The sequence below is a fragment of the Ambystoma mexicanum genome, chromosome 2q (genome assembly GCF_040938575.1).
Source record: "Ambystoma mexicanum isolate Mex_15411 chromosome 2q, UKY_AmexF1_1, whole genome shotgun sequence".
NCBI classification, from domain to species: domain Eukaryota; kingdom Metazoa; phylum Chordata; class Amphibia; order Caudata; family Ambystomatidae; genus Ambystoma; species Ambystoma mexicanum.
Window position 1 is genome coordinate 128,970,530 of NC_090924.1, and position 17,239 is coordinate 128,987,768.

The following is a 17,239-nucleotide window of genomic DNA, read 5'->3' on the forward strand; positions in this document are numbered from 1 at the left end:
ATGAGGAGGAGACCTGTGAAGACAGTCAGAGCGTGCCGACTGGGGCATTCATTTGGCTCATACACCGACAAGGCTTTCAGCGGCAGGAACAAACTTCAGGAATAGGCATTCTTGGCCTCGAATCCTAAGGGGGGTGCAAACGCTGAGGACAATTCCGTCAAATGCTCAAAGGACGGTGGCTCGTTGGTCTAGGGGTATGATTCTCGCTTTGGGTGCGAGAGGTCCCGGGTTCAAATCCCGGACGAGCCCAATCAAGGTGGTTAACTTGAGCTCCTTTTTTTTGTTTTTTCAATGTTATTTTCATTGGACAGACTCTCTGGTTTTCTCGGTAAGCAGTAGTCGATGAACAATTCACTTCCTGAACCTCTTTGCGTGCCATGTCCTTGCGACAAGCACTTTGTGTTCTCTGTTAGCTCTCAGTAACATTCCTTGATTTGCTTGTGAGTTTTGGCCGTCCGATCTCAAAGTGGAAATATGTCCTTCCCTCTGTACGCTGCATAGGCCCTCAGCTGGCATACTTGTATATGTGCGCATGCTTGATAGGACGTATGTTTTACGCTGGATTGTGTGAGCTTCAGGCGCAAGGCATTTGATTAGTCTTTAAGCAGGTCCACTTGCACTGCCCTTTGCACCTGTTCTCCCAGTCCCTACAAAGGTGAGCAAGCAGCTGTTTCTGTAGTGTAGTGGTTATCACGTTCGCCTCACACGCGAAAGGTCCCCGGTTCGAGACCGGGCAGAAACACTCTCTGCTGGCATTTTACACAAAATAGTTTTTTTCCCCTTTTGTCACACACAAATGTAAAGTATGAACTTATTTGCGTTCCCATGGAAATAGCATATGCTCTCAAGAGCTTGAGAAATACACTGGGAAGGCAAGCATCCTCACATGTATTCTGTATATGGGGCCAATAAAAAAATGCACGCGCTTGCATTTTGTGTATGTAATGTTGCAGAGCACAGAGAGGATTTATTTTCCCTACTGCTGGGTATTTGGGTCTCTGGGATCACAGTTGGGTCCGCTCCGTCCTCTGAAATGGTCCATATTAGTTACATAGGTTAGTGTACCAAAGAAATAATACATTTTCATATACAGCTTCTTCATTTCTGTGTTCTGAGGGATTACCAGTTGTAAGAAATGCACTTGCCGGTACAGTGATTCCCTGGCTTTCTCTGGCCCGAGAAAGCTTTTCCTCTGAAGTGGGAACAGAAGTTGGACTGCTTCTGCTGAACTTCCTGAAAGCAGAGCTGGCGGGAGGAGGGACTTTTTGAGTGCTGGGAAAATTTGAGCTGGAAATTTGCATCGGCTGGACAGAGATTGCTTGGAGCAGCCAAAATATAATAACGGCCATGGCGCTCAAGTAAAGCAGAAAGCTTTTAGTATACACCTTTTGCACTCTTGTCAACGAAGCTGGGCTCTGTGAATGCTCACCCTACGCAAGAAAAGAGAACAGACTTTGCTGGTGACCTAAATATATCTCGCCTGATCGAGCACGATCGAGCTCTGAGTGAGCAGCTGTGCAATGGTCATCTTTACCAAAGGGGAGATGCTGCTTTTTCCAGTGTCACGCCCATGCTCTCAGGGCTGGAGGGAGGAGGGCTGCTTTTTGTTTTTACAGGCAAAAGGAAAGGCCCAGCCCTCAGAGCTTCTGCCAATGCAGATCCCAGCAGGTGCAAAATAAAGGCTCTCCCCCACCTTGCCAGCTGCAGATTGATCAGAAGACTGCTAGTCTAGTGTGTTGGGCCACTTTCTCTCTTCTGTGTATCGTCCCCTCTTATTACATAAACAGCATAAGAGGAATAAAGGAAGGAAGGAAAGAAGGAAGGAACAGTGTATCGCAAGCACCTTCCACCCTGATGTCAATGGGCCACCAACCTTCGGGATGAGGAGGAGACCTGTGAAGACAGTCAGAGCGTGCCGACTGGGGCATTCATTTGGCTCATACACCGACAAGGCTTTCAGCGGCAGGAACAAACTTCAGGAATAGGCATTCTTGGCCTCGAATCCTAAGGGGGGTGCAAACGCTGAGGACAATTCCGTCAAATGCTCAAAGGACCGTGGCTCGTTGGTCTAGGGGTATGATTCTCGCTTTGGGTGCGAGAGGTCCCGGGTTCAAATCCCGGACGAGCCCAATCAAGGTGGTTAACTTGAGCTCCTTTTTTTTGTTTTTTCAATGTTATTTTCATTGGACAGACTCTCTGGTTTTCTCGGTAAGCAGTAGTCGATGAACAATTCACTTCCTGAACCTCTTTGCGTGCCATGTCCTTGCGACAAGCACTTTGTGTTCTCTGTTAGCTCTCAGTAACATTCCTTGATTTGCTTGTGAGTTTTGGCCGTCCGATCTCAAAGTGGAAATATGTCCTTCCCTCTGTACGCTGCATAGGCCCTCAGCTGGCATACTTGTATATGTGCGCATGCTTGATAGGACGTATGTTTTAGGCTGGATTGTGTGAGCTTCAGGCGCAAGGCATTTGATTAGTCTTTAAGCAGGTCCACTTGCACTGCCCTTTGCACCTGTTCTCCCAGTCCCTACAAAGGTGAGCAAGCAGCTGTTTCTGTAGTGTAGTGGTTATCACGTTCGCCTCACACGCGAAAGGACACTCTCTGCTGGCATTTTACACAAAATAGTTTTTTTCCCCTTTTGTCACACACAAATGTAAAGTATGAACTTATTTGCGTTCCCATGGAAATAGCATATGCTCTCAAGAGCTTGAGAAATACACTGGGAAGGCAAGCATCCTCACATGTATTCTGTATATGGGGCCAATAAAAAAATGCACGCGCTTGCATTTTGTGTATGTAATGTTGCAGAGCACAGAGAGGATTTATTTTCCCTACTGCTGGGTATTTGGGTCTCTGGGATCACAGTTGGGTCCGCTCCGTCCTCTGAAATGGTCCATATTAGTTACATAGGTTAGTGTACCAAAGAAATAATACATTTTCATATACAGCTTCTTCATTTCTGTGTTCTGAGGGATTACCAGTTGTAAGAAATGCACTTGCCGGTACAGTGATTCCCTGGCTTTCTCTGGCCCGAGAAAGCTTTTCCTCTGAAGTGGGAACAGAAGTTGGACTGCTTCTGCTGAACTTCCTGAAAGCAGAGCTGGCGGGAGGAGGGACTTTTTGAGTGCTGGGAAAATTTGAGCTGGAAATTTGCATCGGCTGGACAGAGATTGCTTGGAGCAGCCAAAATATAATAACGGCCATGGCGCTCAAGTAAAGCAGAAAGCTTTTAGTATACACCTTTTGCACTCTTGTCAACGAAGCTGGGCTCTGTGAATGCTCACCCTACGCAAGAAAAGAGAACAGACTTTGCTGGTGACCTAAATATATCTCGCCTGATCGAGCACGATCGAGCTCTGAGTGAGCAGCTGTGCAATGGTCATCTTTACCAAAGGGGAGATGCTGCTTTTTCCAGTGTCACGCCCATGCTCTCAGGGCTGGAGGGAGGAGGGCTGCTTTTTGTTTTTACAGGCAAAAGGAAAGGCCCAGCCCTCAGAGCTTCTGCCAATGCAGATCCCAGCAGGTGCAAAATAAAGGCTCTCCCCCACCTTGCCAGCTGCAGATTGATCAGAAGACTGCTAGTCTAGTGTGTTGGGCCACTTTCTCTCTTCTGTGTATCGTCCCCTCTTGTTACATAAACAGCATAAGAGGAATAAAGGAAGGAAGGAAGGAAGGAACAGTGTATCGCAAGCACCTTCCACCCTGATGTCAATGGGCCACCAACCTTCGGGATGAGGAGGAGACCTGTGAAGACAGTCAGAGCGTGCCGACTGGGGCATTCATTTGGCTCATACACCGACAAGGCTTTCAGCGGCAGGAACAAACTTCAGGAATAGGCATTCTTGGCCTCGAATCCTAAGGGGGGTGCAAACGCTGAGGACAATTCCGTCAAATGCTCAAAGGACCGTGGCTCGTTGGTCTAGGAGTATGATTCTCGCTTTGGGTGCGAGAGGTCCCGGGTTCAAATCCCGGACGAGCCCAATCAAGGTGGTTAACTTGAGCTCCTTTTTTTTGTTTTTTCAATGTTATTTTCATTGGACAGACTCTCTGGTTTTCTCGGTAAGCAGTAGTCGATGAACAATTCACTTCCTGAACCTCTTTGCGTGCCATGTCCTTGCGACAAGCACTTTGTGTTCTCTGTTAGCTCTCAGTAACATTCCTTGATTTGCTTGTGAGTTTTGGCCGTCCGATCTCAAAGTGGAAATATGTCCTTCCCTCTGTACGCTGCATAGGCCCTCAGCTGGCATACTTGTATATGTGCGCATGCTTGATAGGACGTATGTTTTAGGCTGGATTGTGTGAGCTTCAGGCGCAAGGCATTTGATTAGTCTTTAAGCAGGTCCACTTGCACTGCCCTTTGCACCTGTTCTCCCAGTCCCTACAAAGGTGAGCAAGCAGCTGTTTCTGTAGTGTAGTGGTTATCACGTTCGCCTCACACGCGAAAGGTCCCCGGTTCGAGACCGGGCAGAAACACTCTCTGCTGGCATTTTACACAAAATAGTTTTTTTCCCCTTTTGTCACACACAAATGTAAAGTATGAACTTATTTGCGTTCCCATGGAAATAGCATATGCTCTCAAGAGCTTGAGAAATACACTGGGAAGGCAAGCATCCTCACATGTATTCTGTATATGGGGCCAATAAAAAAATGCACGCGCTTGCATTTTGTGTATGTAATGTTGCAGAGCACAGAGAGGATTTATTTTCCCTACTGCTGGGTATTTGGGTCTCTGGGATCACAGTTGGGTCCGCTCCGTCCTCTGAAATGGTCCATATTAGTTACATAGGTTAGTGTACCAAAGAAATAATAAATTTTCATATACAGCTTCTTCATTTCTGTGTTCTGAGGGATTACCAGTTGTAAGAAATGCACTTGCCGGTACAGTGATTCCCTGGCTTTCTCTGGCCCGAGAAAGCTTTTCCTCTGAAGTGGGAACAGAAGTTGGACTGCTTCTGCTGAACTTCCTGAAAGCAGAGCTGGCGGGAGGAGGGACTTTTTGAGTGCTGGGAAAATTTGAGCTGGAAATTTGCATCGGCTGGACAGAGATTGCTTGGAGCAGCCAAAATATAATAACGGCCATGGCGCTCAAGTAAAGCAGAAAGCTTTTAGTATACACCTTTTGCACTCTTGTCAACGAAGCTGGGCTCTGTGAATGCTCACCCTACGCAAGAAAAGAGAACAGACTTTGCTGGTGACCTAAATATATCTCGCCTGATCGAGCACGATCGAGCTCTGAGTGAGCAGCTGTGCAATGGTCATCTTTACCAAAGGGGAGATGCTGCTTTTTCCAGTGTCACGCCCATGCTCTCAGGGCTGGAGGGAGGAGGGCTGCTTTTTGTTTTTACAGGCAAAAGGAAAGGCCCAGCCCTCAGAGCTTCTGCCAATGCAGATCCCAGCAGGTGCAAAATAAAGGCTCTCCCCCACCTTGCCAGCTGCAGATTGATCAGAAGACTGCTAGTCTAGTGTGTTGGGCCACTTTCTCTCTTCTGTGTATCGTCCCCTCTTATTACATAAACAGCATAAGAGGAATAAAGGAAGGAAGGAAGGAAGGAAGGAAGGAACAGTGTATCGCAAGCACCTTCCACCCTGATGTCAATGGGCCACCAACCTTCGGGATGAGGAGGAGACCTGTGAAGACAGTCAGAGCGTGCCGACTGGGGCATTCATTTGGCTCATACACCGACAAGGCTTTCAGCGGCAGGAACAAACTTCAGGAATAGGCATTCTTGGCCTCGAATCCTAAGGGGGGTGCAAACGCTGAGGACAATTCCGTCAAATGCTCAAAGGACCGTGGCTCGTTGGTCTAGGGGTATGATTCTCGCTTTGGGTGCGAGAGGTCCGGGGTTCAAATCCCGGAGGAGCCCAATCAAGGTGGTTAACTTGAGCTCCTTTTTTTTGTTTTTTCAATGTTATTTTCATTGGACAGACTCTCTGGTTTTCTCGGTAAGCAGTAGTCGATGAACAATTCACTTCCTGAACCTCTTTGCGTGCCATGTCCTTGCGACAAGCACTTTGTGTTCTCTGTTAGCTCTCAGTAACATTCCTTGATTTGCTTGTGAGTTTTGGCCGTCCGATCTCAAAGTGGAAATATGTCCTTCCCTCTGTACGCTGCATAGGCCCTCAGCTGGCATACTTGTATATGTGCGCATGCTTGATAGGACGTATGTTTTACGCTGGATTGTGTGAGCTTCAGGCGCAAGGCATTTGATTAGTCTTTAAGCAGGTCCACTTGCACTGCCCTTTGCACCTGTTCTCCCAGTCCCTACAAAGGTGAGCAAGCAGCTGTTTCTGTAGTGTAGTGGTTATCACGTTCGCCTCACACGCGAAAGGTCCCCGGTTCGAGACGGGGCAGAAACACTCTCTGCTGGCATTTTACACAAAATAGTTTTTTTCCCCTTTTGTCACACACAAATGTAAAGTATGAACTTATTTGCGTTCCCATGGAAATAGCATATGCTCTCAAGAGCTTGAGAAATACACTGGGAAGGCAAGCATCCTCACATGTATTCTGTATATGGGGCCAATAAAAAAATGCACGCGCTTGCATTTTGTGTATGTAATGTTGCAGAGCACAGAGAGGATTTATTTTCCCTACTGCTGGGTATTTGGGTCTCTGGGATCACAGTTGGGTCCGCTCCGTCCTCTGAAATGGTCCATATTAGTTACATAGGTTAGTGTACCAAAGAAATAATACATTTTCATATACAGCTTCTTCATTTCTGTGTTCTGAGGGATTACCAGTTGTAAGAAATGCACTTGCCGGTACAGTGATTCCCTGGCTTTCTCTGGCCCGAGAAAGCTTTTCCTCTGAAGTGGGAACAGAAGTTGGACTGCTTCTGCTGAACTTCCTGAAAGCAGAGCTGGCGGGAGGAGGGACTTTTTGAGTGCTGGGAAAATTTGAGCTGGAAATTTGCATCGGCTGGACAGAGATTGCTTGGAGCAGCCAAAATATAATAACGGCCATGGCGCTCAAGTAAAGCAGAAAGCTTTTAGTATACACCTTTTGCACTCTTGTCAACGAAGCTGGGCTCTGTGAATGCTCACCCTACGCAAGAAAAGAGAACAGACTTTGCTGGTGACCTAAATATATCTCGCCTGATCGAGCACGATCGAGCTCTGAGTGAGCAGCTGTGCAATGGTCATCTTTACCAAAGGGGAGATGCTGCTTTTTCCAGTGTCACGCCCATGCTCTCAGGGCTGGAGGGAGGAGGGCTGCTTTTTGTTTTTACAGGCAAAAGGAAAGGCCCAGGCCTCAGAGCTTCTGCCAATGCAGATCCCAGCAGGTGCAAAATAAAGGCTCTCCCCCACCTTGCCAGCTGCAGATTGATCAGAAGACTGCTAGTCTAGTGTGTTGGGCCACTTTCTCTCTTCTGTGTATCGTCCCCTCTTATTACATAAACAGCATAAGAGGAATAAAGGAAGGAAGGAAGGAAGGAAGGAAGGAACAGTGTATCGCAAGCACCTTCCACCCTGATGTCAATGGGCCACCAACCTTCGGGATGAGGAGGAGACCTGTGAAGACAGTCAGAGCGTGCCGACTGGGGCATTCATTTGGCTCATACACCGACAAGGCTTTCAGCGGCAGGAACAAACTTCAGGAATAGGCATTCTTGGCCTCGAATCCTAAGGGGGGTGCAAACGCTGAGGACAATTCCGTCAAATGCTCAAAGGACCGTGGCTCGTTGGTCTAGGGGTATGATTCTCGCTTTGGGTGCGAGAGGTCCCGGGTTCAAATCCCGGACGAGCCCAATCAAGGTGGTTAACTTGAGCTCCTTTTTTTTGTTTTTTCAATGTTATTTTCATTGGACAGACTCTCTGGTTTTCTCGGTAAGCAGTAGTCGATGAACAATTCACTTCCTGAACCTCTTTGCGTGCCATGTCCTTGTGACAAGCACTTTGTGTTCTCTGTTAGCTCTCAGTAACATTCCTTGATTTGCTTGTGAGTTTTGGCCGTCCGATCTCAAAGTGGAAATATGTCCTTCCCTCTGTACGCTGCATAGGCCCTCAGCTGGCATACTTGTATATGTGCGCATGCTTGATAGGACGTATGTTTTAGGCTGGATTGTGTGAGCTTCAGGCGCAAGGCATTTGATTAGTCTTTAAGCAGGTCCACTTGCACTGCCCTTTGCACCTGTTCTCCCAGTCCCTACAAAGGTGAGCAAGCAGCTGTTTCTGTAGTGTAGTGGTTATCACGTTCGCCTCACACGCGAAAGGTCCCCGGTTCGAGACCGGGCAGAAACACTCTCTGCTGGCATTTTACACAAAATAGTTTTTTTCCCCTTTTGTCACACACAAATGTAAAGTATGAACTTATTTGCGTTCCCATGGAAATAGCATATGTTCTCAAGAGCTTGAGAAATACACTGGGAAGGCAAGCATCCTCACATGTTTTCTGTATATGGGGCCAATAAAAAAATGCACGCGCTTGCATTTTGTGTATGTAATGTTGCAGAGCACAGAGAGGATTTATTTTCCCTACTGCTGGGTATTTGGGTCTCTGGGATCACAGTTGGGTCCGCTCCGTCCTCTGAAATGGTCCATATTAGTTACATAGGTTAGTGTACCAAAGAAATAATACATTTTCATATACAGCTTCTTCATTTCTGTGTTCTGAGGGATTACCAGTTGTAAGAAATGCACTTGCCGGTACAGTGATTCCCTGGCTTTCTCTGGCCCGAGAAAGCTTTTCCTCTGAAGTGGGAACAGAAGTTGGACTGCTTCTGCTGAACTTCCTGAAAGCAGAGCTGGCGGGAGGAGGGACTTTTTGAGTGCTGGGAAAATTTGAGCTGGAAATTTGCATCGGCTGGACAGAGATTGCTTGGAGCAGCCAAAATATAATAACGGCCATGGCGCTCAAGTAAAGCAGAAAGCTTTTAGTATACACCTTTTGCACTCTTGTCAACGAAGCTGGGCTCTGTGAATGCTCACCCTACGCAAGAAAAGAGAACAGACTTTGCTGGTGACCTAAATATATCTCGCCTGATCGAGCACGATCGAGCTCTGAGTGAGCAGCTGTGCAATGGTCATCTTTACCAAAGGGGAGATGCTGCTTTTTCCAGTGTCATGCCCATGCTCTCAGGGCTGGAGGGAGGAGGGCTGCTTTTTGTTTTTACAGGCAAAAGGAAAGGCCCAGCCCTCAGAGCTTCTGCCAATGCAGATCCCAGCAGGTGCAAAATAAAGGCTCTCCCCCACCTTGCCAGCTGCAGATTGATCAGAAGACTGCTAGTCTAGTGTGTTGGGCCACTTTCTCTCTTCTGTGTATCGTCCCCTCTTATTACATAAACAGCATAAGAGGAATAAAGGAAGGAAGGAAGGAAGGAAGGAACAGTGTATCGCAAGCACCTTCCACCCTGATGTCAATGGGCCACCAACCTTCGGGATGAGGAGGAGACCTGTGAAGACAGTCAGAGCGTGCCGACTGGGGCATTCATTTGGCTCATACACCGACAAGGCTTTCAGCGGCAGGAACAAACTTCAGGAATAGGCATTCTTGGCCTTGAATCCTAAGGGGGGTGCAAACGCTGAGGACAATTCCGTCAAATGCTCAAAGGACCGTGGCTCGTTGGTCTAGGGGTATGATTCTCGCTTTGGGTGCGAGAGGTCCCGGGTTCAAATCCCGGACGAGCCCAATCAAGGTGGTTAACTTGAGCTCCTTTTTTTGTTTTTTCAATGTTATTTTCATTGGACAGACTCTCTGGTTTTCTCGGTAAGCAGTAGTCGATGAACAATTCACTTTCTGAACCTCTTTGCGTGCCATGTCCTTGCGACAAGCACTTTGTGTTCTCTGTTAGCTCTCAGTAACATTCCTTGATTTGCTTGTGAGTTTTGGCCGTCCGATCTCAAAGTGGAAATATGTCCTTCCCTCTGTACGCTGCATAGGCCCTCAGCTGGCATACTTGTATATGTGCGCATGCTTGATAGGACGTATGTTTTAGGCTGGATTGTGTGAGCTTCAGGCGCAAGGCATTTGATTAGTCTTTAAGCAGGTCCACTTGCACTGCCCTTTGCACCTGTTCTCCCAGTCCCTACAAAGGTGAGCAAGCAGCTGTTTCTGTAGTGTAGTGGTTATCACGTTCGCCTCACACGCGAAAGGTCCCCGGTTCGAGACCGGGCAGAAACACTCTCTGCTGGCATTTTACACAAAATAGTTTTTTTCCCCTTTTGTCACACACAAATGTAAAGTATGAACTTATTTGCGTTCCCATGGAAATAGCATATGCTCTCAAGAGCTTGAGAAATACACTGGGAAGGCAAGCATCCTCACATGTATTCTGTATATGGGGCCAATAAAAAAATGCACGCGCTTGCATTTTGTGTATGTAATGTTGCAGAGCACAGAGAGGATTTATTTTCCCTACTGCTGGGTATTTGGGTCTCTGGGATCACAGTTGGGTCCGCTCCGTCCTCTGAAATGGTCCATATTAGTTACATAGGTTAGTGTACCAAAGAAATAATACATTTTCATATACAGCTTCTTCATTTCTGTGTTCTGAGGGATTACCAGTTGTAAGAAATGCACTTGCCGGTACAGTGATTCCCTGGCTTTCTCTGGCCCGAGAAAGCTTTTCCTCTGAAGTGGGAACAGAAGTTGGACTGCTTCTGCTGAACTTCCTGAAAGCAGAGCTGGCGGGAGGAGGGACTTTTTGAGTGCTGGGAAAATTTGAGCTGGAAATTTGCATCGGCTGGACAGAGATTGCTTGGAGCAGCCAAAATATAATAACGGCCATGGCGCTCAAGTAAAGCAGAAAGCTTTTAGTATACACCTTTTGCACTCTTGTCAACGAAGCTGGGCTCTGTGAATGCTCACCCTACGCAAGAAAAGAGAACAGACTTTGCTGGTGACCTAAATATATCTCGCCTGATCGAGCACGATCGAGCTCTGAGTGAGCAGCTGTGCAATGGTCATCTTTACCAAAGGGGAGATGCTGCTTTTTCCAGTGTCACGCCCATGCTCTCAGGGCTGGAGGGAGGAGGGCTGCTTTTTGTTTTTACAGGCAAAAGGAAAGGCCCAGCCCTCAGAGCTTCTGCCAATGCAGATCCCAGCAGGTGCAAAATAAAGGCTCTCCCCCACCTTGCCAGCTGCAGATTGATCAGAAGACTGCTAGTCTAGTGTGTTGGGCCACTTTCTCTCTTCTGTGTATCGTCCCCTCTTATTACATAAACAGCATAAGAGGAATAAAGGAAGGAAGGAAGGAAGGAAGGAAGGAAGGAAGGAACAGTGTATCGCAAGCACCTTCCACCCTGATGTCAATGGGCCACCAACCTTCGGGATGAGGAGGAGACCTGTGAAGACAGTCAGAGCGTGCCGACTGGGGCATTCATTTGGCTCATACACCGACAAGGCTTTCAGCGGCAGGAACAAACTTCAGGAATAGGCATTCTTGGCCTCGAATCCTAAGGGGGGTGCAAACGCTGAGGACAATTCCGTCAAATGCTCGAAGGACCGTGGCTCGTTGGTCTAGGGGTATGATTCTCGCTTTGGGTGCGAGAGGTCCCGGGTTCAAATCCCGGACGAGCCCAATCAAGGTGGTTAACTTGAGCTCCTTTTTTTTGTTTTTTCAATGTTATTTTCATTGGACAGACTCTCTGGTTTTCTCGGTAAGCAGTAGTCGATGAACAATTCACTTCCTGAACCTCTTTGCGTGCCATGTCCTTGCGACAAGCACTTTGTGTTCTCTGTTAGCTCTCAGTAACATTCCTTGATTTGCTTGTGAGTTTTGGCCGTCCGATCTCAAAGTGGAAATATGTCCTTCCCTCTGTACGCTGCATAGGCCCTCAGCTGGCATACTTGTATATGTGCGCATGCTTGATAGGACGTATGTTTTACGCTGGATTGTGTGAGCTTCAGGCGCAAGGCATTTGATTAGTCTTTAAGCAGGTCCACTTGCACTGCCCTTTGCACCTGTTCTCCCAGTCCCTACAAAGGTGAGCAAGCAGCTGTTTCTGTAGTGTAGTGGTTATCACGTTCGCCTCACACGCGAAAGGTCCGCGGTTCGAGACCGGGCAGAAACACTCTCTGCTGGCATTTTACACAAAATAGTTTTTTTCCCCTTTTGTCACACACAAATGTAAAGTATGAACTTATTTGCGTTCCCATGGAAATAGCATATGCTCTCAAGAGCTTGAGAAATACACTGGGAAGGCAAGCATCCTCACATGTATTCTGTATATGGGGCCAATAAAAAAATGCACGCGCTTGCATTTTGTGTATGTAATGTTGCAGAGCACAGAGAGGATTTATTTTCCCTACTGCTGGGTATTTGGGTCTCTGGGATCACAGTTGGGTCCGCTCCGTCCTCTGAAATGGTCCATATTAGTTACATAGGTTAGTGTACCAAAGAAATAATACATTTTCATATACAGCTTCTTCATTTCTGTGTTCTGAGGGATTACCAGTTGTAAGAAATGCACTTGCCGGTACAGTGATTCCCTGGCTTTCTCTGGCCCGAGAAAGCTTTTCCTCTGAAGTGGGAACAGAAGTTGGACTGCTTCTGCTGAACTTCCTGAAAGCAGAGCTGGCGGGAGGAGGGACTTTTTGAGTGCTGGGAAAATTTGAGCTGGAAATTTGCATCGGCTGGACAGAGATTGCTTGGAGCAGCCAAAATATAATAACGGCCATGGCGCTCAAGTAAAGCAGAAAGCTTTTAGTATACACCTTTTGCACTCTTGTCAACGAAGCTGGGCTCTGTGAATGCTCACCCTACGCAGGAAAAGAGAACAGACTTTGCTGGTGACCTAAATATATCTCGCCTGATCGAGCACGATCGAGCTCTGAGTGAGCAGCTGTGCAATGGTCATCTTTACCAAAGGGGAGATGCTGCTTTTTCCAGTGTCACGCCCATGCTCTCAGGGCTGGAGGGAGGAGGGCTGCTTTTTGTTTTTACAGGCAAAAGGAAAGGCCCAGCCCTCAGAGCTTCTGCCAATGCAGATCCCAGCAGGTGCAAAATAAAGGCTCTCCCCCACCTTGCCAGCTGCAGATTGATCAGAAGACTGCTAGTCTAGTGTGTTGGGCCACTTTCTCTCTTCTGTGTATCGTCCCCTCTTATTACATAAACAGCATAAGAGGAATAAAGGAAGGAAGGAAGGAAGGAAGGAAGGAAGGAAGGAACAGTGTATCGCAAGCACCTTCCACCCTGATGTCAATGGGCCACCAACCTTCGGGATGAGGAGGAGACCTGTGAAGACAGTCAGAGCGTGCCGACTGGGGCATTCATTTGGCTCATACACCGACAAGGCTTTCAGCGGCAGGAACAAACTTCAGGAATAGGCATTCTTGGCCTCGAATCCTAAGGGGGGTGCAAACGCTGAGGTCAATTCCGTCAAATGCTCAAAGGACCGTGGCTCGTTGGTCTAGGGGTATGATTCTCGCTTTGGGTGCGAGAGGTCCCGGGTTCAAATCCCGGACGAGCCCAATCAAGGTGGTTAACTTGAGCTCCTTTTTTTTTGTTTTTTCAATGTTATTTTCATTGGACAGACTCTCTGGTTTTCTCGGTAAGCAGTAGTCGATGAACAATTCACTTCCTGAACCTCTTTGCGTGCCATGTCCTTGCGACAAGCACTTTGTGTTCTCTGTTAGCTCTCAGTAACATTCCTTGATTTGCTTGTGAGTTTTGGCCGTCCGATCTCAAAGTGGAAATATGTCCTTCCCTCTGTACGCTGCATAGGCCCTCAGCTGGCATACTTGTATATGTGCGCATGCTTGATAGGACGTATGTTTTAGGCTGGATTGTGTGAGCTTCAGGCGCAAGGCATTTGATTAGTCTTTAAGCAGGTCCACTTGCACTGCCCTTTGCACCTGTTCTCCCAGTCCCTACAAAGGTGAGCAAGCAGCTCTTTCTGTAGTGTAGTGGTTGTCACATTCGCCTCACACGCGAAAGGTCCCCGGTTCGAGACCGGGCAGAAACACTCTCTGCTGGAATTTTACACAAAATAGTTTTTTTCCCCTTTTGTCACACACAAATGTAAAGTATGAACTTATTTGCGTTCCCATGGAAATAGCATATGCTCTCAAGAGCTTGAGAAATACACTGGGAAGGCAAGCATCCTCACATGTATTCTGTATATGGGGCCAATAAAAAAATGCACGCGCTTGCATTTTGTGTATGTAATGTTGCAGAGCACAGAGAGGATTTATTTTCCCTACTGCTGGGTATTTGGGTCTCTGGGATCACAGTTGGGTCCGCTCCGTCCTCTGAAATGGTCCATATTAGTTACATAGGTTAGTGTACCAAAGAAATAATACATTTTCATATACAGCTTCTTCATTTCTGTGTTCTGAGGGATTACCAGTTGTAAGAAATGCACTTGCCGGTACAGTGATTCCCTGGCTTTCTCTGGCCCGAGAAAGCTTTTCCTCTGAAGTGGGAACAGAAGTTGGACTGCTTCTGCTGAACTTCCTGAAAGCAGAGCTGGCGGGAGGAGGGACTTTTTGAGTGCTGGGAAAATTTGAGCTGGAAATTTGCATCGGCTGGACAGAGATTGCTTGGAGCAGCCAAAATATAATAACGGCCATGGCGCTCAAGTAAAGCAGAAAGCTTTTAGTATACACCTTTTGCACTCTTGTCAACGAAGCTGGGCTCTGTGAATGCTCACCCTACGCAAGAAAAGAGAACAGACTTTGCTGGTGACCTAAATATATCTCGCCTGATCGAGCACGATCGAGCTCTGAGTGAGCAGCTGTGCAATGGTCATCTTTACCAAAGGGGAGATGCTGCTTTTTCCAGTGTCACGCCCATGCTCTCAGGGCTGGAGGGAGGAGGGCTGCTTTTTGTTTTTACAGGCAAAAGGAAAGGCCCAGCCCTCAGAGCTTCTGCCAATGCAGATCCCAGCAGGTGCAAAATAAAGGCTCTCCCCCACCTTGCCAGCTGCAGATTGATCAGAAGACTGCTAGTCTAGTGTGTTGGGCCACTTTCTCTCTTCTGTGTATCGTCCCCTCTTATTACATAAACAGCATAGGAGGAATAAAGGAAGGAAGGAAGGAAGGAAGGAACAGTGTATCGCAAGCACCTTCCACCCTGATGTCAATGGGCCACCAACCTTCGGGATGAGGAGGAGACCTGTGAAGACAGTCAGAGCGTGCCGACTGGGGCATTCATTTGGCTCATACACCGACAAGGCTTTCAGCGGCAGGAACAAACTTCAGGAATAGGCATTCTTGGCCTCGAATCCTAAGGGGGGTGCAAACGCTGAGGACAATTCCGTCAAATGCTCAAAGGACCGTGGCTCGTTGGTCTAGGGGTATGATTCTCGCTTTGGGTGCGAGAGGTTCCGGGTTCAAATCCCGGACCAGCCCAATCAAGGTGGTTAACTTGAGCTCCTTTTTTTTGTTTTTTCAATGTTATTTTCATTGGACAGACTCTCTGGTTTTCTCGGTAAGCAGTAGTCGATGAACAATTCACTTCCTGAACCTCTTTGCGTGCCATGTCCTTGCGACAAGCACTTTGTGTTCTCTGTTAGCTCTCAGTAACATTCCTTGATTTGCTTGTGAGTTTTGGCCGTCCGATCTCAAAGTGGAAATATGTCCTTCCCTCTGTACGCTGCATAGGCCCTCAGCTGGCATACTTGTATATGTGCGCATGCTTGATAGGACGTATGTTTTACGCTGGATTGTGTGAGCTTCAGGCGCAAGGCATTTGATTAGTCTTTAAGCAGGTCCACTTGCACTGCCCTTTGCACCTGTTCTCCCAGTCCCTACAAAGGTGAGCAAGCAGCTGTTTCTGTAGTGTAGTGGTTATCACGTTCGCCTCACACGCGAAAGGTCCCCGGTTCGAGACCGGGCAGAAACACTCTCTGCTGGCATTTTACACAAAATAGTTTTTTTCCCCTTTTGTCACACACAAATGTAAAGTATGAACTTATTTGCGTTCCCATGGAAATAGCATATGCTCTCAAGAGCTTGAGAAATACACTGGGAAGGCAAGCATCCTCACATGTATTCTGTATATGGGGCCAATAAAAAAATGCACGCGCTTGCATTTTGTGTATGTAATGTTGCAGAGCACAGAGAGGATTTATTTTCCCTACTGCTGGGTATTTGGGTCTCTGGGATCACAGTTGGGTCCGCTCCGTCCTCTGAAATGGTCCATATTAGTTACATAGGTTAGTGTACCAAAGAAATAATACATTTTCATATACAGCTTCTTCATTTCTGTGTTCTGAGGGATTACCAGTTGTAAGAAATGCACTTGCCGGTACAGTGATTCCCTGGCTTTCTCTGGCCCGAGAAAGCTTTTCCTCTGAAGTGGGAACAGAAGTTGGACTGCTTCTGCTGAACTTCCTGAAAGTAGAGCTGGCGGGAGGAGGGACTTTTTGAGTGCTGGGAAAATTTGAGCTGGAAATTTGCATCGGCTGGACAGAGATTGCTTGGAGCAGCCAAAATATAATAACGGCCATGGCGCTCAAGTAAAGCAGAAAGCTTTTAGTATACACCTTTTGCACTCTTGTCAACGAAGCTGGGCTCTGTGAATGCTCACCCTACGCAAGAAAAGAGAACAGACTTTGCTGGTGACCTTAATATATCTCGCCTGATCGAGCACGATCGAGCTCTGAGTGAGCAGCTGTGCAATGGTCATCTTTACCAAAGGGGAGATGCTGCTTTTTCCAGTGTCACGCCCATGCTCTCAGGGCTGGAGGGAGGAGGGCTGCTTTTTGTTTTTACAGGCAAAAGGAAAGGCCCAGCCCTCAGAGCTTCTGCCAATGCAGATCCCAGCAGGTGCAAAATAAAGGCTCTCCCCCACCTTGCCAGCTGCAGATTGATCAGAAGACTGCTAGTCTAGTGTGTTGGGCCACTTTCTCTCTTCTGTGTATCGTCCCCTCTTATTACATAAACAGCATAAGAGGAATAAAGGAAGGAAGGAAGGAAGGAAGGAACAGTGTATCGCAAGCACCTTCCACCCTGATGTCAATGGGCCACCAACCTTCGGGATGAGGAGGAGACCTGTGAAGACAGTCAGAGCGTGCCGACTGGGGCATTCATTTGGCTCATACACCGACAAGGCTTTCAGCGGCAGGAACAAACTTCAGGAATAGGCATTCTTGGCCTCGAATCCTAAGGGGGGTGCAAACGCTGAGGACAATTCCGTCAAATGCTCAAAGGACCGTGGCTCGTTGGTCTAGGGGTATGATTCTCGCTTTGGGTGCGAGAGGTCCCGGGTTCAAATCCCGGACGAGCCCAATCAAGGTGGTTAACTTGAGCTCCTTTTTTTTGTTTTTTCAATGTTATTTTCATTGGACAGACTC

At 47.5% G+C, this 17,239-nt stretch overlaps 13 non-coding genes across 13 annotated transcripts; all 13 read left to right on the forward strand.

The window, feature by feature from the left end:
* Window positions 1-177: 177 nt before the first annotated feature.
* On the forward strand, window positions 178-249 carry TRNAP-UGG (transfer RNA proline (anticodon UGG)). The gene has a single exon. It is a non-coding gene; the product is annotated as a tRNA-Pro (tRNA).
* A 420-nt stretch (window positions 250-669) lies between these two features.
* Window positions 670-742, forward strand: TRNAV-CAC (transfer RNA valine (anticodon CAC)). Its single transcript has one exon. It is a non-coding gene; the product is annotated as a tRNA-Val (tRNA).
* A 1,315-nt stretch (window positions 743-2,057) lies between these two features.
* On the forward strand, window positions 2,058-2,129 carry TRNAP-UGG (transfer RNA proline (anticodon UGG)). Its single transcript has one exon. It is a non-coding gene; the product is annotated as a tRNA-Pro (tRNA).
* A 1,780-nt stretch (window positions 2,130-3,909) lies between these two features.
* On the forward strand, window positions 3,910-3,981 carry TRNAP-UGG (transfer RNA proline (anticodon UGG)). The gene has a single exon. It is a non-coding gene; the product is annotated as a tRNA-Pro (tRNA).
* A 420-nt stretch (window positions 3,982-4,401) lies between these two features.
* On the forward strand, window positions 4,402-4,474 carry TRNAV-CAC (transfer RNA valine (anticodon CAC)). The gene has a single exon. It is a non-coding gene; the product is annotated as a tRNA-Val (tRNA).
* A 3,203-nt stretch (window positions 4,475-7,677) lies between these two features.
* TRNAP-UGG (transfer RNA proline (anticodon UGG)) lies at window positions 7,678-7,749 on the forward strand. Its single transcript has one exon. It is a non-coding gene; the product is annotated as a tRNA-Pro (tRNA).
* A 420-nt stretch (window positions 7,750-8,169) lies between these two features.
* TRNAV-CAC (transfer RNA valine (anticodon CAC)) lies at window positions 8,170-8,242 on the forward strand. The gene has a single exon. It is a non-coding gene; the product is annotated as a tRNA-Val (tRNA).
* Window positions 8,243-9,557: 1,315 nt separating this feature from the next.
* TRNAP-UGG (transfer RNA proline (anticodon UGG)) lies at window positions 9,558-9,629 on the forward strand. The gene has a single exon. It is a non-coding gene; the product is annotated as a tRNA-Pro (tRNA).
* Window positions 9,630-10,048: 419 nt separating this feature from the next.
* On the forward strand, window positions 10,049-10,121 carry TRNAV-CAC (transfer RNA valine (anticodon CAC)). Its single transcript has one exon. It is a non-coding gene; the product is annotated as a tRNA-Val (tRNA).
* Window positions 10,122-11,448: 1,327 nt separating this feature from the next.
* Window positions 11,449-11,520, forward strand: TRNAP-UGG (transfer RNA proline (anticodon UGG)). The gene has a single exon. It is a non-coding gene; the product is annotated as a tRNA-Pro (tRNA).
* Window positions 11,521-13,340: 1,820 nt separating this feature from the next.
* TRNAP-UGG (transfer RNA proline (anticodon UGG)) lies at window positions 13,341-13,412 on the forward strand. Its single transcript has one exon. It is a non-coding gene; the product is annotated as a tRNA-Pro (tRNA).
* Window positions 13,413-15,713: 2,301 nt separating this feature from the next.
* On the forward strand, window positions 15,714-15,786 carry TRNAV-CAC (transfer RNA valine (anticodon CAC)). Its single transcript has one exon. It is a non-coding gene; the product is annotated as a tRNA-Val (tRNA).
* Window positions 15,787-17,101: 1,315 nt separating this feature from the next.
* On the forward strand, window positions 17,102-17,173 carry TRNAP-UGG (transfer RNA proline (anticodon UGG)). The gene has a single exon. It is a non-coding gene; the product is annotated as a tRNA-Pro (tRNA).
* Window positions 17,174-17,239: the final 66 nt, after the last annotated feature.